The sequence below is a fragment of the Choloepus didactylus genome, chromosome X (genome assembly GCF_015220235.1).
Source record: "Choloepus didactylus isolate mChoDid1 chromosome X, mChoDid1.pri, whole genome shotgun sequence".
Lineage (NCBI taxonomy): Eukaryota > Metazoa > Chordata > Mammalia > Pilosa > Megalonychidae > Choloepus > Choloepus didactylus.
Window position 1 is genome coordinate 101,423,942 of NC_051334.1, and position 27,304 is coordinate 101,451,245.

The window sequence follows — 27,304 nt, forward strand, 5'->3', positions numbered from 1 at the left end:
ACTAATGGATCAACTGAAGAAGCTAGAAAATGAACAGAAAACCAATCCTAAACCAAGTAGAAGAAAAGAAATCACAAGGATTAAAGCAGAAATAAATGACATAGAGAACAAAAAAACAATAGAGAGGATAAATATCACCAAAAGTTGTTTCTTTGAGAAGATCAACAAGATTGACAAGCCCCTAGCTAGGCTGACAAAATCAAAAAGAGAGAAGACCCATATAAACAAAATAATGAATGAAAAAGGTGACATAACTGCAGATCCTGAAGAAATTAAAAAAATTATAAGAGGATACTATGAACAACTGTATGGCAACAAACTGGATAATGTAGAAGAAATGGACAATTTCCTGGAAACATATGAACAACCTAGACTGACCAGAGAAGAAATAGAAGACCTCAACCAACCCATCACAAGCAAAGAGATCCAATCAGTCATCAAAAATCTTCCCACAAATAAATGCCCAGGGCCAGATGGCTTCACAGGGGAATTCTATCAAACTTTCCAGAAAGAACTGACACCAATCTTACTCAAACTCTTTCAAAACATTGAAGAAAAGGGAACACTACCTATCTCATTTTATGAAGCTAACATCAATCTAATACCAAAACCAGGCAAAGAAGCTACAAAAAAGGAAAACTACCGGCCAATCTCCCTAATGAATATAGATGCAAAAATCCTCAACAAAATGCTTGCAAATCGAATCCAAAGACACATTAAAAATATCATACACCATGACCAAGTGGGGTTCATTCCAGGCATGCAAGGATGGTTCAACATAAGAAAAACAATCAATGTATTACAACACATTAACAAGTCAAAAGGGAAAAATCAATTGATCATCTCAATAGATGCTGAAAAAGCATTTGACAAAATCCAACATCCCTTTTTGATAAAAACACTTCAAAAGGTAGGAATTGAAGGAAACTTCCTCAACATGATAAAGAGCATATATGAAAAACCCACAGCCAGCATAGTACTCAATGGAGAGAGACTGAAAGCCTTCCCTCTAAGATCAGGAACAAGACAAGGATGCCCGCTGTCACCACTGTTATTCAACATTGTGCTGGAAGTGCTAGCCAGGGCAATCCGGCAAGACAAAGAAATAAAAGGCATCCAAATAGGAAAAGAAGAAGTAAAACTGTCATTGTTTGCAGATGATATGATCTTCTATCTAGAAAACCCTGAGAAATCGACGATACAGCTACTAGAGATAATAAACAAATTTAGCAAAGTAGCGGGATACAAGATTAATGCACATAAGTCAGTAATGTTTCTATATGCTAGAAATGAACAAACTGAACTGACACTCAAGAAAAAGATACCATTTTCAATAGCAACTAAAAAAATCAAGTACCTAGGAATAAACTTAACCAAAGATGTAAAAGACCTATACAAAGAAAACTACATAACTCTACTAAGAGAAATAGAAGGGGACCTTAAAAGATGGAAAAATATTCCATGTTCATGGATAGGAAGGCTAAATGTCATTAAGATGTCAATTCTACCCAAACTCATCTACAGATTCAATGCAATCCCAATCAAAATTCCAACAACCTAGTTTGCAGACTTGGAAAAGCTAGTTATCAAATTTATTTGGAAAGGGAAGATGCCTCGAATTGCTAAAGAAACTCTAAAAAAGAAAAACGAAGTGGGAGGACTTACACTCCCTGACTTTGAAGCTTATTATAAAGCCACAGTTGCCAAAACAGCATGGTACTGGCACAAAGATAGACATATAGATCAATGGAATCGAATTGAGAATTCAGAGATAGACCCTCAGGTCTATGGCCGACTGATCTTTGATAAGGCTCCCAAAGTCACTGAACTGAGTCATAATGGTCTTTTCAACAAATGGGGCTGGGAGAGTTGGATATCCATATCCAAAAGAATGAAAGAGGACCCCTACCTCACACCCTACACAAAAATTAACTCAAAATGGACCAAAGATCTCAATATAAAAGAAAGTACCATAAAACTCCTTGAAGATAATGTAGGAAAACATCTTCAAGACCTTGTATTAGGCGGCCACTTCCTAGACTTTACACCCAAAGCACAAGCAACAAAAGAAAAAATAGATAAATGGGAACTCCTCAAGCTTAGAAATTTCTGCACCTCAAAGGAATTTCTCAAAAAGGTAAAGAGGCAGCCAACTCAATGGGAAAAAATTTTTGGAAACCATGTATCTGACAAAAGACTGATATCTTGCATATACAAAGAAATCCTACAACTCAATGACAATAGTACAGACAGCCCAATTATAAAATGGGCAAAAGATATGAAAAGACAGTTCTCTGAAGAGGAAATACAAATGGCCAAGAAACACATGAAAAATTGTTCAGCTTCACTAGCTATTAGAGAGATGCAAATTAAGACCACAATGAGATACCATCTAACACCGGTTAGAATGGCTGCCATTAAACAAACAGGAAACTACAAATGCTGGAGTGGATGTGGAGAAATTGGAACTCTTATTCCTTTTTGGTGGGACTGTATAATGGTTCAGCCACTCTGGAAGTCAGTCTGGCAGTTCCTTAGAAAACTAGATATAGAGTTACCATTCGATCCAGCGATTGCACTTCTCGGTATATACCCGGAAGATCGGAAAGCAGTGACACGAACAGATATCTGCACGCCAATGTTCATAGCAGCATTATTCCCAATTGCCAAGAGATGGAAACAACCCAAATGTCCTTCAACAGATGAGTGGATAAATAAAATGTGGTATATACACACGATGGAATACTACGCGGCAGTAAGAAGGAACGATCTCGTGAAACATATGACAACATGGATGAACCTTGAAGACATAATGCTGAGCGAAATAAGCCAGGCACAAAAAGAGAAATATTATATGCTACCACTAATGTGAACTTTGAAAAAATGTAAAACAAATGGTTTATAATGTAGAATGTAGGGGAACTAGCAGTAGAGAGCAATTAAGGAAGGGGGAACAATATTCCAAGAAGAACAGATAAGCTATTTAACGTTCTGGGGATGCCCAGAAATGACTATGGTCTGTTAATTTCTGATGGATATAGTAGGAACAAGTTCACAGAAAGGTTGCTATATTATGTAACTTTCTTGGGGTAAAGTAGGAACATGTTGGAAGTTAAGCAGTTATCTTAGGTTAGTTGTCTTTTTCTTACTCCCTTGTTATGGTCTCTTTGAAATGTTCTTTTATTGTATGTTTGTTTTCTTTTTAACTTTTTTTTCATACAGTTGATTTAAAAAAGAAGTGAAAGTTAAAAAAAAAAAAAGAAAGAAAGAAAAACAAGGAAAAAAAAATGATGTAGTGCCCCCTTGAGGAGCCTGTGGAGAATGCAGGGGTATTGGCCTACCCCACCTCCATGGTTGCTAACATGACCACAGACATAGGGGACTGGTGGTTTGATGGGTTGAGCCCTCTATCATAAGTTTTACCCTTGGGAAGACGGTTGCTGCAAAGGAGAGGCTAGGCCTCCCTATATTTGTGCCTAAGAGTCTCCTCCTGAATGCCTCTTTGTTGCTCAGATGTGGCCCTCTCTCTCTGGCTAAGCCAACTTGAAAGGTGAAATCACTGCCCTCCCCCCTACGTGGGATCAGACACCCAGGGAAGTGAATCTCCCTGGCAACGTGGAATATGACTCCCGGGGAGGAATGTAGACCCGGCATCGTGGGACGGAGAACATCTTCTTGACCAAAAGGGGGATGTGAAAGGAAATGAAATAAGCTTCAGTGGCAGAGAGATTCCAAAAGGAGCCGAGAGGTCACTCTGGTGGGCACTCTTATGCACACTTTAGACAACCCTTTTTAGGTTCTAAAGAATTGGGGTAGCTGGTGGTGGATACCTGAAACTATCAAACTACAACCCAGAACCCATGAATCTCGAAGACAGTTGTATAAAAATGTAGCTTATGAGGGGTGTCAATGGATTGGGAAAGCCATAAGGACCACACTCCACTTTGTCTAGTTTATGGATGGATGAGTAGAAAAATAGGGGAAGGAAACAAACAGACAAAGGTACCCAGTGTTCTTTTTTACTTCAATTGCTCTTTTTCACTCTAATTATTATTCTTGTTATTTTTGTGTGTGTGCTAATGAAGGTGTCAGGGATTGATTTAGGTGATGAATGTACAACTATGTAATGGTACTGTAAACAATCGAAAGTACGATTTGTTTTGTATGACTGCGTGGTATGTGAGTATATCTCAATAAAATGATGATTAAAAAGAAAAAAAAAGAATGTATGGGGTGACTATTGTTTGTTAATGGGATTATAAGTATTGGAGCTGTATTGAAGGTGAATAGGATTGAAAGGGGTTGTTTAAAGGGTTGTTTAGGGAATCATCTCCTTCACCTGTCTAGTTACTTTCAGGTATTCATTAATTCCACCCTTGCCCAGGGCAGTGCTGAAACCTGTGTGTTCCCACAGCTCAATGGGCTATTGAAAAGTAAAAAGAAAAAAAGAAAGAAATGAAGTGAAAGAAAAGAAAACAAATAAAACCCCTTTCAGAGCCAGACTCCAGCTCCCTGGATTTGTCAATGAAGAGCCAGAGTTGCTACCCATTTCTATGTGCCCATTTTATTGGGGCCCAGCCCTTTTTCAGAAATCTGAGCTCCTCCAACTCCAAAAGTCTCTATTATTTTTTATGCCTGCCTCCTATCTACTGGGGTGAAATCTCCTGGTTCCTTTCATGCTTGCTCTTGATTTATCTATGCTTGGAACATTTATTTGGCAGTCCCAATTTGCTAATTATTTCTGCAATTGAAGCCTTTTTGATCACTCCTCCTTGCTCCCAGCAGGGATTGTTTCTTTTTCCTTCATGTAACCAGCTCCAAGACAGTCTGCTCTGCCTGTGGGGGAGGGTTGCCAGCTGTTCCACCCATTTCCGACTGGTGTATGATTGCGTGTCTGGTAACAGAAGTTCCAAAACCATTGTTCCAGATATTTCCTGGCTATTTACCTGCTGTCCAAGAAGAGTAACTAAATTCCACACATCACTGAACCACCATCTTTCCCTGCCATCTAAGCATAAATTTTTGATGCATGAATATTTGGAAGTTTTAAATATATAAAAATTTAACATCTGATTTTGTTTCCTTTTTATCTACTGAATACATTTTGATTCCACAGTTGTTTTTTGTTGTTGTTTTCTGTATATAAGTTATCCACCTACTCATAGACATTTTTTATTTGATTCTTTGATTTCAATTAAGTCATAGTTGTGATCCTTAATAATCTACTGTTAAGACCAAACTCATGAATTCTTGGGAATAAGAGAAATATCTTTTAATTTAGTAAGGGTTAACTGCTACAAAGTTTTATGATTGCTAGTACAATGGAGCTAAAACTCAAAGAAGTACTATGAAAATGAGTTATTTTAGGAATTCTTTATTTTTATCAATTCATGTTCATGACATATAACCAATCCTATACTTCCATTTTTTTCTCAGCTCTCTCACACCCATGATTTCTTTCACTTAATTATTGAAGGAGTTCCTTGGAAGAAAACCACATTGTTCCTAAGTTCATAACTAGCAGTTACCAGGAAAGATAAGCTTTAAATTAAAACTGGATAAAATTGATAATGCTTTTTCTAAAATGACAGCATATGCTGTTTTTTCTCTCCTTCATCTCTAATGAATGCATCAGGCATGAATGTTGACTTCATGGAGTTCACAGTGTCATAGGAAATATAAATATGAATTACTCCTGGTGCCTGTCCTTAGAGAGCTCATAGTAAAATTAAAGGAGATAAGAATTATAGATAGATAATTATAATATGAGGGATAAACTGATTGATTCCAGAAAGGAGATAGGGAGTCTGAGCCACAGGATGTCAGAGAGAGGAGAGGTCTATTCATAGAGGAAATGGATTCCTTGTGCATTTGGCACTTGAGCAGACTGTGGAACAATCAAGTTTAGACATATGGGTTACCAGGAAAAGGAGTTTTAAGAGGCAATAAAGGGACAATTAAGTAACACAGGAAATCTCTAATGTGTGCTGGTGAAAATCAAATAGTTCAGTTTCATCTGGGTAAATGTGTGATACAGAGTTGTTGGAGAGAAATTTTATAGATTAGATTTGGGTCTCAGATGCCAAGAAGAGGAGCTCTGTTATTATTTAAAATTTTGGGGCTGGGGAGTCATAACTGTTCCTTAGGAAGTTTATTTTGTCAGCAGTATCAATAAAGAGACTTTCCTAATATGCTTAACTATATTTCTAACCACTGCCACAAAAGATATACCAACAGTGGTTTGCTTGAGATGGTTTAGACAGGTTTTTGGGAGCTGATTGTGTGAATCTGCTTCCAAATTCATACAGTGACATCACATTACTTTGAAATTGAATACGGTAGGAGTATTTACACCACAGATTGGCAAATGCTACAAATCAGTGCATATTTCCCCACTTTCTGAGAGGTGGTTGTTAAATTTTGACCAGCACATCCCTGAATGTACACCTTGCTTTTATTGGTGATTTTTACATGTGTAGGCTTAATTTTCATTAGGCCTTTAAAATTGCCAAGACATTTGGGAGAAAATAAGGATGCTGTAAATGGTATTTTATTTTAGAAAGGAAATGTTAATTTACCAAATGCAGAGTTTTATAAAGTGTTTCACTCTGAGAAATTAACTCCCTGAGAAATTTAAGCTTTGGAAAGTACCACCTTCTTTGAAGGAAGTTCACTAAAAATACTATGTTGTGTGTTTGATATTGTTATTTGTACTTGTATTAGAGTTCTCTAGGAGCCAACAGGAGATATCTGTAAATATGAAATTTTATAAAATGTCTCATGCAGCTGTGGGAATGCATGAGTCCAAATTCCATAGTTGCAAGCTGGCAACTCTGATGAAGATTTTCCATTAATTCCCCATGAGAGGCTAACTGGGTGAAGTAGAGATGAAAATTCTCTCTTCTGGCTGCTGAAATCATCATTACTCTTTTTAAAGCCTTCAATTGATTGGATTAAGTGTCTCTAATTGCTGAAGACACTCCCCTCAGTTGATTGTAGATATAATCAGTTATAAATGCCATCAATTTTCTGATGATTTAAGACCACAAAATGTCCTCACAGTAGCAGTTTAGCTAGTTCTTGTTTGAACAGAAAACTTGGCACCATTAGTTGGCCAAGTTGACACATGAAAATATCCATCATGGTACTATTTGTAGATTTTTTGTTTGTTGTGGCAGACAGCCCATGTTGTTTGATTGACATAAAATAAGCACCACAGATGTGCCAGGGGAAATGAGGAATATTTCTTTCCTGATAGAATCAAAGGAACATCATAAATGTCTAGATCATTATGAGAAAGAAATGCAAATACTTTGTTAAATGATTTTTCTTAAAGCATCATATTTATAGAAGACATTTTACAGACAATTTTAGCAAAATATATCTGCTGCTATTAGAAATGCAGAAAGCTTTCCTCTTTTTTTCTTGAATCAAGATTCTGCTCAAAAGTAGTGGTCTCCAGTGTACTTTCTCATAGGGTTAGCAGTGTTACCCTTACATATGAATCTTACACAGATTTTCCTTTGAGTTTACAAAGTTAAAAATTAAGATAAAATTGTAACAAATGGGAAACTCTAAATACCCTTTTATACATACATAGTTATAGATGCAAAATAATCCAGAGCAGATTAATGGGAAAGCGCAATGGTTTATTTTATCTTCTTTAAATTGATTCTTGTGGGGAGTAAGAAATTTTTGCAATGGTAACTTATATTCTGAATAGTGTTTTAACACACACTATATCCTTTGCATGTTAAATGCTCTGTTTTAATGTGAAGTATAATGATATATAAAAATATATGAAAATGAAATATTCACAATAAAGAGTATATAATATAAATTTGGAAATAATATCCTTTTCATTTCAGTTTTCTCCTCTTTTCTCATATTTCTTAAAACATAAACATTGTTGGGCTCTATCTTCCATGTGGGTAACATGGAAAAACAAGAATTCCACACTAGCCATTCCCTTTTATCTTGATTGATCCTTTTCTGTAGAAATGGATTGGGTCACTACTGAGCCTCTTGATTTATACAACCCCTAGCTCTTTTTGATAATCAACAAGTTTAAGATGTTTCTGTTCTTTGTGCACTTTACTTAGCTGTATTTTAACTTTCATTGTCTGAGATGTGATGCTAGCCTGCTGAATGTTGGAAGCTGATATGTGGTATAGTGCAAGCTAAACAAACTATTTATGGCTTGAATCTCTAGATAATTTATAGAGAATTGAGCATAATGTCCTATTTTTTGTGCATGTGTTTCCAAGAAGTCAGAGTAAATAGTTTACCCCATGTTCTCATATTTCAGACAGAAATTTGAAATCAATTGTGGTAAGACTACAGAGACATTTTTGGAAATCTAATTTAGAAACATGTACATGATGTAGTTTTATGTAATGAGAGAAGAAGACTTTAACACCACAGAGAAAAGCAAACATTCACTTTGTTATATACAGTCCCATGTATTATTCTCTAACTTTCCTCCTAGTAACATACACAACCCAAAATTCCCCTTTCAACCACATTCACATATATAATTCAATGCTGCTAGTTGCACTCACATTAACAACTACCATCATTACTATCAATTTCCAAACATTTACAATCAACCTAATTAGAAAATCTCCACAAATTATGCATCAGCTTCCCATTCTCTACCCCCATTCTATCTCCTGGCAACCCATATTCTAGATTCTAACTCTATGACTTTGCTTCTTAGAATTAATTGATATCAGTGAAGTCATATATTTGCCCTTTTACATCTGGATTATTTCACTCAGCATAATGTCCTCAATGTTCATCCATGTCGTCACATGCATCAGGACTTCATGAGTTTCTACAGCTGAATAATATCCCATAGTATGAATATACTATGTTTGTTTATCCATTCATAGTTTGATGGACACTTGGGTTGCTTCCATCTTTTAGCAATTGTGAACAATACCACTATGAACATTAGTGTGAAAATATCTGGGTCCCTGCTTTCAGTTCTTCTGGGTATATACCTAGGAGCAGGATTGCCAGATCATGTCAATTCTATACTTAGCTTCCTGAGAAACCACAATGAGATATCATTTTTCACCTATTAGAATGATCACTATTATGCAAATTGTCTTCCACAGTGGCTTCACTATTTTACATTCCCACCAGCAGTGAATGAGTGTTCTTATTTCTCCACATCCTCACCAACACTTGTAGTTTCTTCTTTTTTGTTTAATAGTGGCCATACTAGTAGATGAGAAATGATGTCTCATTGTGGTTTTGATTTGCATTTCCCTAATAGCTAGGGATGTTGAGCATCTTTTCACGTGCTTTTTAGGCATTTTTATTTCCTCTTGAGAAAAATGTCTACTCAAGTATTTTACCCATTTTTAAATTGGGTTGTTTGTCTTTTTATTGTTGAGTTGTAAGATTTCTTTATATATTCTTGATATTAAATGCTTATAGGATATGTGGCTTCCAAATATTGTCTCCCACTGAATAAGCTGCCTTTTCACTTTCTTGACAAAGTCTTTTACAAAAGTTTTTAATTTTGCAGAGGTCTCATTTATCTTTTTCTTCTTTCTCATTTATCTATTTCTTCTTTCACTGATTGTGCTTTGGGTGTAAAGTTTAAGAAAGCATTGCCTACCACAAGACCTTGAAGATACTTCCCTGCAATATTGTCTAGGAGTTTTATGGTTCTAGATCTTATATTTGGGGGCTTGATCTATTTTCAGTTAATTTTTGTATATGTTGTAAGATAGGGGTCCTCTTAATTTTTCATATAGATATTCAGTTCTACCAGCACCATTTGCTGTAGAGACTGTTCTGTTCCAGTTGAGTGAACATGACGGCTTTGTCAAATGTCAATTGCCCATAGATGTGAGGGTCTATTTCTGAGCTCTGAATTTGATTCCATTGGGCAATATATCTATCTTTATGAAAGTACCATCTTGTTTTGACCACTATAGCTTTGTAATATACTTTAAAGGCAGGAAGTATGAGTTCTCCAACTTAGTTCTTTTTTTCAAGATGTTTTTTGACTATTCAGGCCCCCCTTACCCTTTGAAATAAATTTGATAATCGGCTTTTCCATTTCTTCAAGTAGGCTTTTGGAATCTTTTCTTAATTTTTATTTTGAAATAATTTCAAACATATAGGACAGTTGCAAATACAATACAAACCCCATACAGAGAACACCAGCACCCCCACCCCCAGATATCCATATCTGTCAATTTTACAATTTGCCACCTTTGCAGTACCTTTCTTTGCCTTTCCTTCCTTCCTTCCTACCTCCCTTCCTTCCTTCCTTCCTTCCTTCCTTCCTTCCTTCCTTCCTTTCTCTCTCTCTCTCCCTCCCTCCCTTCCCCTCTCTTTCTTTCCACTATAACTATAATCTTTTTTATCAATTATCTATCTACCCATTTATCATCTTCTGAACATTTGAGAGCAGGTTGCATATATCATACTCCTTGAACTCATAACACTTCCATGCATGTTTCCAATGAACAAAGAAATTCACTTATGTCATTAACTTAATAGCAGTTAATTAAAGAAAATTAATATGGATATAAAGCTTAAATTCTATGTTCCAAGTTTTCCTTATGCCCCCTTTGAGCTTTTCTCCTCCAAGCTTAGATCCATTCCAGTATCATATATTGCATTCATTTTCATTAACTCTTAATTAACTTTTTTAATTAAGTATATCAAAAAAATTTTTAAAGATATACAGTAAAAAAACATTTCAAACAAACCATAACAAGAGAGTAAGAAAAAGACAACTAACCTAAAATAACTACTTTATTTACATGTTCCTATTGTACCCCAAGAAAATAACCTAATATAACAACATTTCTGTGACCTTGTCCCTACCATTTCCATCAGAAATTAACAAACCACAGTCATTCCTGGGCATTCCCAGAATGTCAAATTTACCCACGATAGCTTATCTGTTCTTATTGGGTTATCACTCCCCCTTCATTAATTGCTCTTTATCGCTAGTTCCCCTACATTCTCCATTATAAACCATTTATTTTAGGAGTGTGTTGTTTAACCTCCAGGTGTTTGTGAATTTTCTATGTCTCTGATGGTTATTGACTTCTAATTGTATTCCACTGTGGTCAGAGACTGCGCTTTGAATAATTTCAATTTTTTTAAATTTATTGAGGCTTGTTTTATGTCCCAGCATATGGTCTATTCTGGAGAAAGTTCCATGATCACTAGAGAAGAATGTGTATCCTGGTGATTTGGGATGTGATGTTCTACATATATCTGTTAAATCAAATTCATTTATCAGATTGTTTAGGTTTTCAATTTCCTTGTTGGTTTCCCTGTCTGGTTGATCTATCTATAGGAGACAGTGATGTGTTGAAGTCTCCCATAATTATATCAGAAACATCCATTGCATCCTTTGGTTTTCCCAATGTTTGTCTCATGTATTTTGTGACACCATGATTGGGTGGATAAACATTTATGATTGCTATTTCTTCTTGTTGAATTGCCCCTTTTATTAGTATGTAGTGGCCTTCTTTGACTCTCCTAACATCCTAGCATTTAAAGTCTATTTTATCTGAGATTAATACTGCTACTCCTGCTTTCTTTTGGCTGTAGCTTGCATGAAACATTTTTTCCATCCTTTCACTTTCAATTTCTTTGTATTCCTGTGTCTAAGACGAGTCTCCTGTATTCAAAATATTGATGGTTCATAGTTTTTGATACATTCTGCCAATCTATATTTTTTTAATTGGGGAGCTTAATCCATTGACATTCAATGTTATTACTGTGAAGGCATTTCTTGAATCAGCCATCCTATCCTTTGGTTTATGTTTGTCAGATATATTTTCCCCTCTCTCTCTTAATGTCCTTTATTGAACCAATATTGAATCTCTTTAGCACTGAACCTCTCTATATCTCTTTCTCCTTTCTTTGTTTCTCTGCCTGTAGGGCTCCCTTTAGTATCTGAAGTAAAAGCAGGGCTTTTGTTCACAAATCTCTCAGCATTTGTTTGTGAAAAATTTAAGCTCTCCCTCAAATTTGAAGGAGATTTTTGCTAGATAAAGTATTCTTGGTTGGAAATTTTTCTCTCTCAGAATTTTAAATATGTCTTACCACTGCCTTCTTTCCTCCATGGTGGATGATGAATAGTCACTACTTAGTCTTATGTTGTTTCCTTTGTATGTGGTGAATTGTTTTTCTCTTGCTGCTTTCAGAACTTGCTCCTTCTCTTCAGTATTTGACAGTCTGATCAGAATATGTCTTGGAGTGGGTTTACTTGGATTTATTCTATTTGTAGTTTGCTGGGTATTTATGCTTTGTGTATTTATATTGTGTAGAAGGTTTGGGAAGTTTTCCCCAACAATTTCTTTGAATACTCTTCCTAGACCTTTACCCTTCTCTTTCCCTTCTGGGACACCAATGAGTCTCATATTTGGATGTTTTATTTTATATATCTTATCCCTGAGGTCCATTTTTATTTTTTTGATCTTGTTCCCTGTTCTTTCTTTTTTTCTTTCATTTTCTGTTCTGTGGTCTCTGAGGTCGCTGATTCATTGTTCAGCTTCCTCTAGTCTTTTACTATGAGTGTCCAGAATCTTTTTAATTTGGTCAACAGTTTCATTTCCATAAGATCATCTATTTTTTATTTACTCTTGCAATTTCTTCTTTATGCTCTTCTAGGGCCTTCTTCATCTCCTTTATATCCTGTTCCATGCTCTTCTTCATGCCCTTTATATCCTGTACAATGCTTTCATTGTTTGTCTTTAGTGCTTTGATTAATTACTCCAATTACTATGTCTCCTCTGATCTTTTGATTTGGGTGTTTGGGTTTGGGTTATCCATATTGTCTGGTTTATCATAGTCTTTAAGATTTTCTGTTGCTTTTGGCCTCTTGGAATTTGCTTTACTTGATAGGGTTCTTTTAGGATATGTAGGATAATTCAAAGATGCATCTCTAATTTGTCAGCTCTACAGCTTGGTGTTGTACACTTTAACTAACTAGCATATGGTATCCAAGAGTCACCTATTCCCCTCAAGTCAGTTCTCCCCAACTTTGTCTTTGTGGTGTGTGGGGATCTGATTCTTGTGGGGTCCTATTTGTGCACCAAGATTAAGTGTGTTTTTGGTGCTGTCTGCTCTGAATTTGGGGTGTGTGTCTGAGTGGTTAGGGAGGGAGGGCAGCTCTAATAATCAAACCTTCCAGGTGTTCCTGGAGATTTGGGGCTGTTGCAAGAGTCTAAACCTTCACTTCAGTCTCACCACAGATTGTCTCTGCCTCTGACTCACAAGTCTTTGGTATTGGCATATTGTCCCTGGGATTTCCAAGTGTGTCCCTCTTCCAAGCCATGCCATTCTAGGGCCTCTGCTTAGGGAAGGTTGTGCTACATCGCAAATGCATGCTGTCTCTCAAGGGAATTTCTGGGCCACCAGACCATGTAGGTGTTTTCCCAGCCTCCTGTAAGGATGGCTGTATGGAGCATGCCGATTTCCCCATTTGCACAGCTCCACTTTCCCAGCTCTGGGACAATTAGCTATGGGTGCATGTAAGGCTATTGTCCATGCCCAACACTGTGGCACTGGAAACACCCCCAGAACACTGAGTTTATTGGCACAGCTCTGGGCTGTGGCCCCAGTGCCAGGCAGGAGCTTTCCCAGCCCACCCAGAAGAGGGCTGCAAGGGATGTGTTTTTTCCCCTTTTGGCTAACCTCTGCCTTCCTTGCTACAAGAAAATTAGTGATGAGTGCATGAAATGCTATCTTCCACACCAGATATGCAGGTGTTCACACAGCCCATTCCTGCCACACTTCACTGTGTGTTTCTTGCTGCCACATCTGCAGTTGCTTTTGGGTTTTTTTTTAAATGGAGTAGTCCACCTCTAAATGCCAACCCTCAGTTTCCCCAGACTGCAGCATGGCTGCTGGATTTTCAGTGGCTTAGTCACTCATTTCAGAACACAAACTCCCAGTTTCACCAAGTGCATGGTCCCTGTGGATTTAGCACACCTTGCCCAGCTGGTGCATCACTGGAACTGGTGTTCTGGGTCACTTTCTGGCTTTTATCTAGTATTTTTCACAGAGGTGTTTTTTTTTTTTTTTTTTTTTGCCCTGTCTCTCCTAGCCACTATCTTAGGTTCCAGGCTGTTGGAATTTTGATTGGGATTGTGTTTAATCTGTAAATTAATTTAGGTATAATTGACATCTGAATGATATTTGGTATTCCAATCTATGAACACAGAATAACATTCCATTTTTTTTTTTGGTCCTTTTATCTTTTAGTGATGTTTTGTAATTTTCTGTGTAAAAGCCCTTGGCATCCTTAGTTAGATATTTGATTAAGTTGTTAAGGTAAATGATAATTTTGTCTTGATTTCTTCCTCAGGTGTGTATATATATATGTGTGTGTGTGTGTGTTTATATATTGATACATATGTGTATATATATATTATATGTATGTGTGTGTGTGTGTGTATATATATATATATATATATATATATATACTGTATAGGAACATTACTGATTTGGGGGTGTTGATTTTGTATCCTGCCACATTGCTGAACTCATTTATTAGATCTAATAGCTTTGTTGTAGATATTTCAGGACTTTCTATATAGGATCATGTCATCTGCAAATGGTGAAAGTTTTATTTCTTCCTTTCTACCTTGGATTCCTTCTATTTATTTTTCTTGCTTAACTGCTCTGGCTAGAATTTCTAACATGTATTTAATAGCAGTGGTGTCAGTGGGCATCTTTGTCTTGTTCTAGGTAACAGAGGGAAAGCTTTCAGTCTCTCACGTTGAGTATGATGTTAGCTGTGAAGTTTTCACATATGCCATTTATCATGTTGAGGAATTTTCCCTTTGTTCCTACTTTTCTTTTTGTTTTTGCCAAGAAAAGAAGCTATATTTTGTAAAAAGCCTTTTCTGCATCAATTGAGATGATCATGCTGTTTTTACCCTTCAATTTGTTCATGTGGTATATTACATTAAATTATTTTCTTGTGTTGAACCACCCTTGAATATCTGGGATAAAACCCACTTGATCATGGTGTATAATTCTCTAAATATGTTGTTGGATTCAAATTGCAAGTATTTTGTTGAGGCTTTTTGCATCTATATTCATTAGATAAATTTTCCTGTAATTCTCTTTTCTTGTAGCATCCTTATCTGGCTTTTGTGAATCTGACAGCATTTAGGATTGTACATCTGTAATTTAAGTAAATTTTACTTTGAAAGTGGACAATTGAGCTACCTTATATCTTGAAGGTATTTCAAGCCATCTTTCAATTTATACTAAGTTTTCACTTAATTAAACTGGGATTAAAACTTCCCCAAACACAAAATTATATATATATACAAAATAAAGAATATTAATGATGCTTTCTTCATTTATCAAAATACCAATACAGTATGTTTGCATTGCAAATTGATTTTTCAATTCTGAAATTTACTTTATGTTTGCCATGGATTCAGATTCAGTTTACATAGGATTGCATATTATTTTAAAGCCATACTATTCATATATCTTGAGGGAGTGTTGCACCATTTGTATACTCAATGTCATGACTTACCTCTTATCTCTATAGATAAGTGAACTAGTGCATAGTGACACGTTTTCCTCATTATATTGTGGGCTCAATTTTGGGGTCAGCTATTTTGGTATTATATTTGAACTATTTATTTTAATCATTCTGATAATAGATGATTTTACAGTGAAATACAAGAAATTTGCAAAGCATATTTAATACGCCTTTAATTCCTTCCATACAAAGGCTCCCCTTCTCCACAATTCTGTGTTTGTCTTGGACTCTCAAGTCTTGGTCATGACTTCCCAGTGATTTCTATCCACTTCCCTCAGGTTTATTCAGTGTAATTCAGCTCTCTAGTGCCCCATGGTTAACAGAGAAGGTCACATTGTGGGATGTAATAAAATTTGGTAAAATATCTACCTTTCTCTTTTTATCACTGTGTACTAATGTCTCAAAGGGAAAGAGTTGGTGTTAAGCTACTACATGAGTTCTATAAATTCTTTCTGGTATATATCCTATAAAACTTTTTATAAGGGCCATTAGAGGTTGCAAATGCTATGAGTAAAATCAACTATATATACACACAACACATATGCGTGCATATGTGTATATTTTTATTCCTTGAATAAAGCATACTTAATTAGTTTCTTTAAACAAGTACATATTACAGTGCTTATAGAATACAGTCAAATTGTCATGTGCTCATATCACATACCTTTATAATACATTTTAGACAAGGGTTCTAGATTTCTAATGCTGCCAGAATGCAAAATACCAGAAATGGATTGGCTTTTATAAAAGGGGGTTTATTTGGTCACACAGTTACAGTCTTAAGGCCATAAAGTGTCCAAGGTAATGCAACAATTGGGTACCTTCACTGGAGTATGGCCAATGGTGAGTGGAGAACCTCTGTTAGCTGGGAAGGCATGTGGCTTGCATCTGCTCTGGAGTTCTGGTTTCAAAATGGCTTTTCTCCCAGGACATTCCTCTCTAGGCTTCAGCTTCTCTCCAAAATGTCACTCTCAGTTGCTCTTGGGGTGTTTGTCCTCTTAGCTTCTCTGGAGCAAGAGTCTGCTTTCAATGGCCATCTTCAAACTGGTTCTCATCTGCAGCTACTCTCTCAGCTTCTGTGCATTCTTCAAAGTGTCCTCTTGGCTGTAGCTCCTATTAAAAATGTTACTCTCAGTGGCACTGAGTTCCCTCTGTTTGTCAGCTCATTTATATGACTCCAATGATTTAACTTAGACCCACCCTGAATGGGTGGGGTAACATTTCCATGGAAATTATCCAATCAGAGTCATCACCCACAGTTGGGTGGGTCACATCTTCATGGAAACATTGAAAGAATTACAATCTAATTAACACTGATACATCTGCCCACACAAGATTACATCAAAGAACATGGCTTTTTCTGGGGGACATAATAAATAAAAACTGGTACACCAAATAAGAGATATTACAGTTACTGATACTCATATTCCATTTCATAATTTAATTTCATTGATGCATGTATGTTTAAGCTTATGAATTCTGATTATAATTCATTTTTGCAGGAATAAACAAACTAATAAATATTCAGATTCAAAATATTGGTCTTTCTTATACTGCTTTATTTTTCTTGTGACTTATAATTCCCAGAAATTATAGTAGATAATTGAATTTGAAATCATGATCAAGATGCATACATTTTTTGTCTGGATTCTTTACATTCATCATTATTTGTGGCAGGCTCTTAGATGGGTAATGAAAATATATGTTCTTAAGTTTCTCTAAAAAATAAAAGTCCAAAGGCTTGGATTAGGTTCTGGATCCAAGTTAAACTGAAGTTTGTAATATGGTGCTACTATAAAGCTATTAAAATGCTGATTCTATGAGGTTAAAAAACTTTTGACCATATGATATGAGTGCACTTGTTTTGTACTTAAAAGCATAATAGGTGAGTTAAAATTCCAAATAATATATTAATGTAGTATAAATTATATACATATTTCTTTGAAATATATACTGTATGCCAGAAATCTTCAGCAAAATAATGATGCAACCTTATGTTAATACAAGGCTTTCCCATATATGACATTATGTGATCTTCATAACAACCCTGTGAGGTAGGAAAGGCAGGGTTTACCAATATACATTTAAAGATGAGAAAACTGAAACTCAAAGAGGTATTTGACTTTTCCAGGTTGCAAATTTGGGTCCACTGATATTTTCAGTATAACACATTGCTCTTGAGTATTCAGAATCTTGTTTTCTGCTGCTCAATCATAAGGAACAATTGTAAAATTAGACTGTTATTAGGCTTAGATATTACTATGACATCTGTGCAGACAGTGAAAACAGGACTAGTATTTATCAAATGAATTCTAAACCAAATGAATTCCGGCAAATAAATGTTCTATCTTGATTCATTATCTATTTTAAAAATACAAAATATCATGCAGATATGACAGTTGGAAAAATTCTATATCTAAGTCTAATTCCATATCAGGGAATAAGGCATGCCATTAAATTTTATTATGGAAAACAAAGCCAGAGTTTGGTACTAGAATTACAGTACTGTAAATAAGATATCTCTAATATGATAATTTTATGATGACCCTGAAAACCTGGAGATAGTCACTTGAAACTTCTGCTTACTTATTTTGCAGGTATTTAATGTGGATTTAATCATTATTTGAAAATAATTATATATGTAGATACATACACATACATGCAAGCATATATGTGTATAAAATCTACCTACAGATTAATGCATTTGCTTTGCCTATATATACAATGTGATATGTACAGATAATTGTTTATGGAAGTGCTTTCCTTGATTCAAATTAGGCTCTTCCATTTTTCTCTTAGGTACAGATTGTTGCTGATGTTAAATTGTTTCCATGAAAATAAGTTTGGCTCTAAGAGAATGGATTATTTAATTACTTGATACTTTGAGATGATTTTATTCATAATCTGATTAATTTCCAATTTAAGAATACTTAAAAATAATTTAAAATCAAATTTTCTGTTTTCATACTATTCTATATGTCATAAAGTAAAATAAAATAGAATTGCATGTGGAATGTAATAATTTCTGTAGGTGAGATGACTATAATTTTATGATCATTTTAGTTATAAACATTTCAAAGAGCCTTTTTCCATACACTATGTTTGTTCTTTTAAAACTCAACTTTATTTAGATATAATTTACATATAATAAAATATACCAATTTTAATTGTTACAGTTCATTTTTTATTGACACACACACACTCATGTAACCACCACCACCATTAACTCATGGAACGTGTCTATCATACCAAATAATTTGCTCTTGCCTCTTTTTAATCATTGTTCCCCAGCCTCTGACCCAGGAAACTACTGACCTGCTTTTTGTCACCACTGGTTAGTTTTGCTTATTCTAGAATTTCCTACAAATTGGGATCACACAGCAATTATAGATTTATGCATGATAATTAAGGAACATATTTCTAAATTGAACTATGCAATAATGTTTATACAGAGAAATTACTTGAGGTTTTTTAAAAATGTGAAATCCTAATGTCTGAACATGTCTGACATTTTAAATTGCATTTTTAGGCAGTATATTGAATTCTAGTACCACTACTATGTAACAAGACTGAAGATTTCATGTGAAGTAAATGCCTATTAAAACTTACAAACTGAGTGAATCTTTTTGTTGTCATTGTTGGAAGCTCTGTAGTATAAATGTATCCACTGTAGGAATTAAATAATAAAAAGTATTTTAAAGCTCCTCTGCCTGTTTTTGCACTTAAGTATTAAAATTGAAAAATTGTGAGTATACTGTTTTCAAAGAAAAGGTTGATATGCTATGAATTTTAAAGAACTACACCACACATTAATTTAAAGTTTCATGTAAGCATACTTATTAACAAATGCACATAATGTCATTGAATATGTAGGGGGTTGTTACTAAGTATGAAATTTCTAAGGAATTGAGTTTGACCTCAGGAATAAAGACTAACTCTTAGACATTCTCAAGTTCTGTGGAATAGATTCTTTCTTAATTTTTCTCCCAAGAAACATTAAGAATATCATGACTGATAATAGTTGTGCTGTGCATATTTGCCCTTATAAAATAAAAGTCTCTCTACAAAAGTGCCTGGTTTTTCTTTTATTTGATGAAGATTTTGAAATCTGCAGTGTTGAAAGTAAAAATATTTTGAAGTAATTAAATTGTCTTCAGTGGTTAGAAGCACATTTTTATTTTAAGTAAAAAAGGCAATTTCAACCCAGCTAATTCAACTTTCCTTCCTTAGAGGAAATAGTTTTAGGTCTTTAAGTACAACTAATTGAGTTCATTTAATGATTCTCAATCCTGGATGCCGGTTATAATCTCCTAGGCTGAGTTTAGAAAATAACAATGTCCAGGCCTTATAGCCAGATATTTGTATTTATGGCTCTGTAGTGGACCTAGGCATTGGTGTTTTTTTAAACTCCCTATGTGTTTCAAATGTAGAGTCAGAATTGAAAACCAGTATGCTAGATGATCTTTAGATCCCCTAAAGTTTTGTGATCCTAAGTTTGTTCTTCAGTTGGTTTATGGAAAAATGATTTTATTTCTTCTATATTAAAATTTTTTTGGAATAGAAAAGAGTCTATACTTGGGAACTGCATTCAGAACCACTGTCTTTGTGTCTACAACAGTGATCCTCAACTTAGGCAGTACATTGGAATGTCCTGAGAAATATTAAATGATGCTGATGGTCCTAAGGTAATTCAATTGTGTAGCCAAAGTTGAGAATCATTGCACTATACACTAGCACAAATGCCAATGGCCTTCTTTTGTGACTCTGGTGGGCATTGAGTAAAACCCAGGGAAAGCAATTCATACTACCCATTTCTTATATCTTTAATGCTCTGATGTTACTGAAGAAATAGCAGGCAACCTTAGAAGACTTGCATCCGCTTGACCTCAGACAATTTGCCTTTTCTGAGCCTCAGTTTCTTTGTTTTTTTAGCATAAGGAAGAGTAAATTATTTTGATGTGATAGAAATATCTAACTTTTTTCCTACAATGCAGTTAGAATCTTTGGTACAATTTATTAGATGATAATTTAAATGAATTAAGAAAATATTTAGTAAAAAAGAAATAACTTAAGATGTGTCATGTTGCTCAGAAATGGTGAATATGTGTTGCATATTAAACAGTAAATATGCATCTCAAAGACTGTGGTTCTAGTCCTGGCTCCATTATTTGCTCTAGATATCTGTTTCAAAAGTAAAAGTAATAACCTACCCTGCCTCCTTTTGGGGTTTGTTCTTAGCAGTAAATTCAATTACATATGTGAAAGTGTATCGAACAATCAATGTTACTATTACTATTACCATTACTGTTATTATTGCCAAATAAATGCTTGAAAATCCAGAAACTATTACTTTCTCTCTCCTCTTACTACATGCAGCCTATCTGAATATTTACTGAAAAGGAGAAAACTTCTTAATGGTCTTGAAATTGCTGATGATGAACCCAAATCCATAATAGATACAATCAATTTACTATACACCTGCACTGAAAAAGAATAAATCAGTAGAAAATAATGTAAACTTACTATTCCTACAGCAATACATTGGAAGAAATTTCATCTGATACCATCCTTGTAATTACCTTTATCAGTAATGTTTTCTTTCAGTATGAGTTGGGTTTCTAATGATAATTAGCCCAATTGCTAATATAAACCTGACTGCCAATGCTGTAAATCAAATGTTTCCTTTTCCAAATATTATAAAACCAATGCTTACCTTAGGCATGAACTATATGTTTGATCATTGAACTCTTAAATTCATATTAAAAATATAGTCATTTAGGGGGAAGAAGATGGCAGTATAGAGAGGAGTGGAAGCTAGTTTCTCCTCCTGGAACAACTAATAACCAGGAACAACTAGTAAATAATCTGGAATAACTGTGGGGGGACAAACATGACTGTCCACTCATCATACACCAACCTGAGTTGGGAGGAATGGCCAAGATCACAACATAAAATCTGTAAGAAAAAACTGAACATACAAGCCAGGGCCCTCATCTCCCACATAGCCTGAACTGCAAAGCCTCATGGTGCTGGAGAGCAGTACTCCCTGAGCAAGTGAATATAGCTCAGCTGAGCTCCAACTGCAGTTTTAATTAACAAACATAGACTGCTCAATACAAGATATGAATCCCAAACAGGCAGACAGAGGCTTTTGGTGATGACTGACATTGTAGAGCTGGAGGGTGGCCACATACTGGCCCTGAAGGGGCTTTATGACCATTTTTCAGTTCAGTGGAGAAAGCCTCAGCCATTTTCAGTTCCCAGTGCTCTGACCAGGACAAGGGTGGAGATAGCACAGGCAGAGAGAATGTACAAATGTAAATACACCCTAGGGGGTGTATTTTCCCTAAGAGGAAGAAGATGCTGCCAAGCTATACTACCTGTCTTCCATTCAGAACCAGACCCCAGAGCCTGGGGGTAAAATAGCCACAGGCCACACCTTCTTACACCAGTCTGGAGCTACAGGCTGACAGGTGTCACATGCTGGGCAGAAAAGCATAGTGACTTGAGGCCTCACAGGGTGTACCAGTCTTCTAAGACACAACCTCAGGGAGATGTGATACTGTTTCCTCCATCTGAGACCTGAGCCCATTCTGGTCTGGGAAAACCTGATTGGGGGAAACAAGTAAATCAGATGCCTGGACAACAGAAAATTACAAACTACACTAAGAAAAACAAAGTTGTGACCAAGTCAAAGAAACAAACTTACACTACAACTGAGATACAGGAATTTAAGCAACTAATACTAAATCAATTCAAAAAGTTTAGGGAAGATATGGCAAAAGAGATGAAGCATATAATGGAAACACTGGGCACAAATAAGGTAGAAATCAAATGTTTGGAAAAACAACTGGCATAATCTGTGGAAATGAAAGGCCCAACACAAGAGATGAAAGACACAATGGAAACATACAAGAGCAGATATCAAGAGGCAGAAGAAAACACTCAGGAAATGGAAAGCAAGGCACCTGAAAGCAAACTCACAAAAGAACAGATAGAGAAAATAATGGAAAAATATGAGCAATGTCTCCAGGAACTTAAGTACAAAATGAAATGCAAGGATGTACATGTCATTGGTGTCCCAGAAGGAGAAGAGAAGGGAAAAGTGGCAGAAGCAATGATAGAGGAAACAATGAAAATTTTCCATCTCTTATGAAAGACATAAAATTAAGGATCCAAGAAGCACAGTGCACACCAAACAGAATAGATCTGAATAGGTCTATGCCAAGACACTTAATAATCAGATTATCAAACATCAATGATAAAGAGAGAATCCTGAAAGCAGCAAGAGAAAAGCAATCCGTCACATACAAAGGAAGCTTGATAAGACTATGTACAGATTTCTCAGCAGAAACCATGGAGGCAAGAAGGAAGTGGTGTGATATATTCAAGATACTGAGAGAGAAAAACCACCAACCAAGAATCCTATATCCAGCAAAACTGTCCTTCAGATATGAGGGAGAGCTTAAAATATTCTCTGACAAACAGACAATGACAGGGTTTGTGAACAAGGTACCTGCTCTATAGGAAACAGTAAAGGAGGCACTGCAGACAGAAAGGAAAAGACAAGAGTGAGAGATTTGGAAAACAATTTTGGGAGATAATAGCACAGCAAGGTAAGTACACTGAACAAAGACAACTGTGAGTATGGCTGAAAGAGGAAGGTTACAGCCATGTGGGACACCAGAACAAAAGACAAAAGATAAAGACTGGGACTGTATAACTCAGTGAAACCTAGGGTGAACAAAAATTGTAATAAAAGGTACAAATATGTTTTTACATGAAGTAGAACAAATGAATGTCAACATTGCAAGATGTTAATAGAGTGGGATTGGGGGGGATTAAATCAATGCAAGCTAGAGACTATAATTAGCAGAAATATTATATTTTTCTTTCTTTAATATAACAAAGGCAATATACCAAAGCTAAATGCATATGGGGGGCATAAGGAAAGGGTATGGGACTCCTGGCATTGGTGATGTTGTCTGACTCTTTATTCTACTTTAGTTTAATGCTATGTTTCCTTTTGTTGCTTTCTAGCTGCCATGTTTTTTTTCTCTCTCTCTTTTCTTATTCTTTTGTCTCTCTAACTTCTTTGATTCTTTTTTTCTTTCTTTGTGGAAGAATAGATGTCCTTATACAGATAGTGGGGATCATGCTGAATACATAAATACATATCTATACAGAGAACCAGTGATTATTTACTTAGGACAGAATATATGGTGTGTGAACAAAACCATCTTAAATGGATTGATGAAGAAACCTTGAGGGCACTATATTGAGTCAAATAAGACAAACACATAAGGACAAATATTGCAGGGTGTCACTGATAGGAACTAATTATAATATGTTAACTCATAGATATAAAATATAAGTTACCAGGATTTAGAATGAGGCTAAAGAATGGGGAGTGGTTACTTGTTATGAGCAGAATGTTCAACTATGGTGAACTTAAACATATGGAAATGGACAGAGGTGATGCTAGCATGTTGTGAGAATAACTAACAGTGCTGAATGGTGTGTGAAGGTGGTGGAAAGTGTAAGCTCAGAGTCATGTATATCACCAGAAGGAAAGTTGGAGGTTAAAAGATGGGAATTTATAAAATATTGAATCTTGTGGTGGACAATGTCTGTGATTAACTGTACAAATATTAGAAATCTCTCTCATGAACTAGAACAAATGTATGACACTATAACTAGAAGTTAATAATACAGAGGCATATAGGAAAAATATACATACCTATTGCAAACTATATACTAGAGTTAGTAGTATTTTAACCTTCTTTCATCAACAGTAACAAATGTACTATACCAAAAATATGAATCAATATTGGAGGGGGATGTTTAGGAGTATGGGAGGATTGGAATTTCCTTTTTTTTTTTGCCTTTGTTTCTTTTCTGGGGTAATGGAAATATTCTAAAAATTGAATAAAATATTAATTGTGGTGATGCATGCACAGCTGTATGATGGTACCATGGACAACTTGTACACTTTGGATCTTTGAATAGTTATATGGTGTGTGAAAAATCTCAATAAAAAAGTATAAAAATAACTAAAAATATATATAATGGTTTAAATCTCTATACTTCCTTTAAAGTCAATTTCTTATTCACATAGTTAAAAATCAGTTTATAGTATCTAAAAAAACTGACAACTGTAGATATTAGAGTGACTTGAATTTTCTTGTACATAACCAGAGATACCTAAGGGCAATAGTTTATAAACTATTGCCAAGTCCAAGATTATTAAGAATTTTCAGTCTTAACCATATTTCACTTTTAAAAATGTAGTCTTTGCTGTGAAATAAATTATCAGAATTTTTTCAGAAAAACATTTAGGCCCTGCAGGAGTGGTAATATAGGAGACAGATGGACTTGCCCAATGAGATCAGCAAATAGGGCAGACATTTCTCATTCCATAACTAACATGATTGCAAACTGCAAAGCCAGCTTCTAAATGTAGTGAGAATAAAATAGGCTATAATAAAATGTTACATCCAACTTCTGTGGAAGATGGCAGAGAAGAGAGCTCCAGGACTCTGCCCTTCCACAAAACAACTATTAAACAAGCAGGAATGATCAGAAACAACTGTTTTGAAACTCCAGAGGCCAGAAGAACACTGCAACATCCAGAGAAGAGTGGAAAGAAGATGCTGATAAATTAAGTAAAGAATAGTAAATAACTCTCTCCATGTGCTGGCTACTGGTGTGTACTCCCATTCTCATGGCTAACTACCCAAAGGTCTAGCTCCTGGCTAGCTTACTGGTGACAGAAATGGACATAAAATCCTCCTATCCAAGAACAGGTGTGGGTACAGCCAATCACTGATCATGTCTTTGGATTAGTGACTTTGATTTCAGATCACTGGAGACCAGGCTGTGAGTGTGGCTACTGTTTCAACCCACCCCAGTCAAAGGTGGCAGCAGCCATTGTTTCAACCCTTCCTGGAAAGGGGTATAGACAGTGGAAATTTAAAGACCCACAGCATCCTCACATATGTGGGTGACAACTGAAAGGGTGCAGTTGCTGGTAGGCCAGGAAAACTCAGCTTTGGGGATCAATCAGAGAAGCTCTTCATGCCTTTCCTGATCCCCTCTCCAGGGAAATTTGGAGGCAGTCTTCCTCCCCTTTTGAGTCCCTGGCCTGGTTTTAGATATGAAAGATTGATTGGGGAAATCCTCTGTGGGGTGCCCCTCCTCACAGAATTTACCTTCCAGGAAAAAGCAGCTTGAGACAATGAAAGGAGGGTAAGAGGAGTATAGAGACAGTCTGGAACAAAGGCCTGCCAGCTTCAAACACCCAGGATAGGGATGTCTGTCTCCTGGGAAACAGAGGGGACAACCAAACTCTTGAAAACAGTGGAACTCTGAAACAACTAACAAGCAAAATCCAGGACAAGACAAAGGCCCAGAAAGACAGCAGGAAATCTGCACAACTGATTCATGTTGGTCCCACTCCAAAAAGGGATTTTTTTCTTATTTCCTTGCTCTCCAACTTTTTAACTTTTTGCTTTTCAACAGCCCATCAGAGCACCTGCTTCAGCACTGCTCCTGGGAAAGGGCCAAATTAAACTTGTCTCAGTGTAAATACTCAGGTGAAATAGATAATAGCCTAAAGGGTGTATCTTAAATAGTCTATGCTGGATCTGACAAAACTTGGGGGCTGGGAAAGGCCTTGAAAAATGATTTCTTTTTCTTTTTCTTTCCTTTCATTTTTAAATAGCTATTCTAAGTAGCTCATTACAGAAAGCCTCAGATATTTGCAATAGGACACTGGACCCAGGAAGAGTGGAGCCCAGAAAGATCTGAGAGAAAAGCAATGAGTCCAGTGGAGGAGACAATTCTCTAATGGGTATAACTTCCCCAAGAAAAGGGAGTCAGGGCCAAGTTCTAGTGGCAGCCCTTCTTCAAATAACTCAGATGCCAGTGGCTAGAAAACAAACCAGCTTGAGACAGTCATGGCCCTGGCAGGGACATGGTCTGCAGAGAATTAGAGGCTACTGTGGCACCCCTTTACACAGATAGGGAGCTGCAGGCTGACAAGAAACACCTGCTGGACAGGATAGGCAAAGCACCAATTCTAGAGGCTTCACAGGAGGGTCTGACAACCTTGGAGTCTCTCTCAGGCAAATGTGATATAGAGTACACCCTCTTCCTGAGCTCTGGTCCTGTCTGCACTGGAAAATACTGATTGGGTTCAATTTTATCTGGGGAGGACCTCTTAAAAAAAGGTTACATATAGACAGAGCAAGAACCAGGAAAACAAGAGGTGAAAAATTCAACTAAACAGAAAGTATGTTAGAGGTTTAGAATAAGTTGAACTGAATGCCAAAGAACAGATAGAGAACAAAGTCAACCAACAAGAAAACCATAGGTAAAAGAGTAAAAATGGGCTCCAGAATGAACTAATCAAGGAACTCAAATGCTAAGACAGCTAAAAATAACAAGCCATACTAGGAAACATGAAAATATGGACCAGCCAAAAGAAGAAACTAACACTTCAACTGAGATACAGGAATTGAAACAACTAATTAAAAATCATACAAATCTCCTAAATCAATCAAAATATGAAATCAGTGAGCTGAGGGAAGATATGGCAAAAGAGATGAAGGATATAAAGAAAGCACTGGATGACAACAAAGAAGAATTTGTAACCTTGAAAAAAACAAATGGCAGCAGTTATGGGAATGAAATGCACAACAGAAGAGATGAAAAATGCAATGAATACATACAACAGTAGATTTGAAGAGG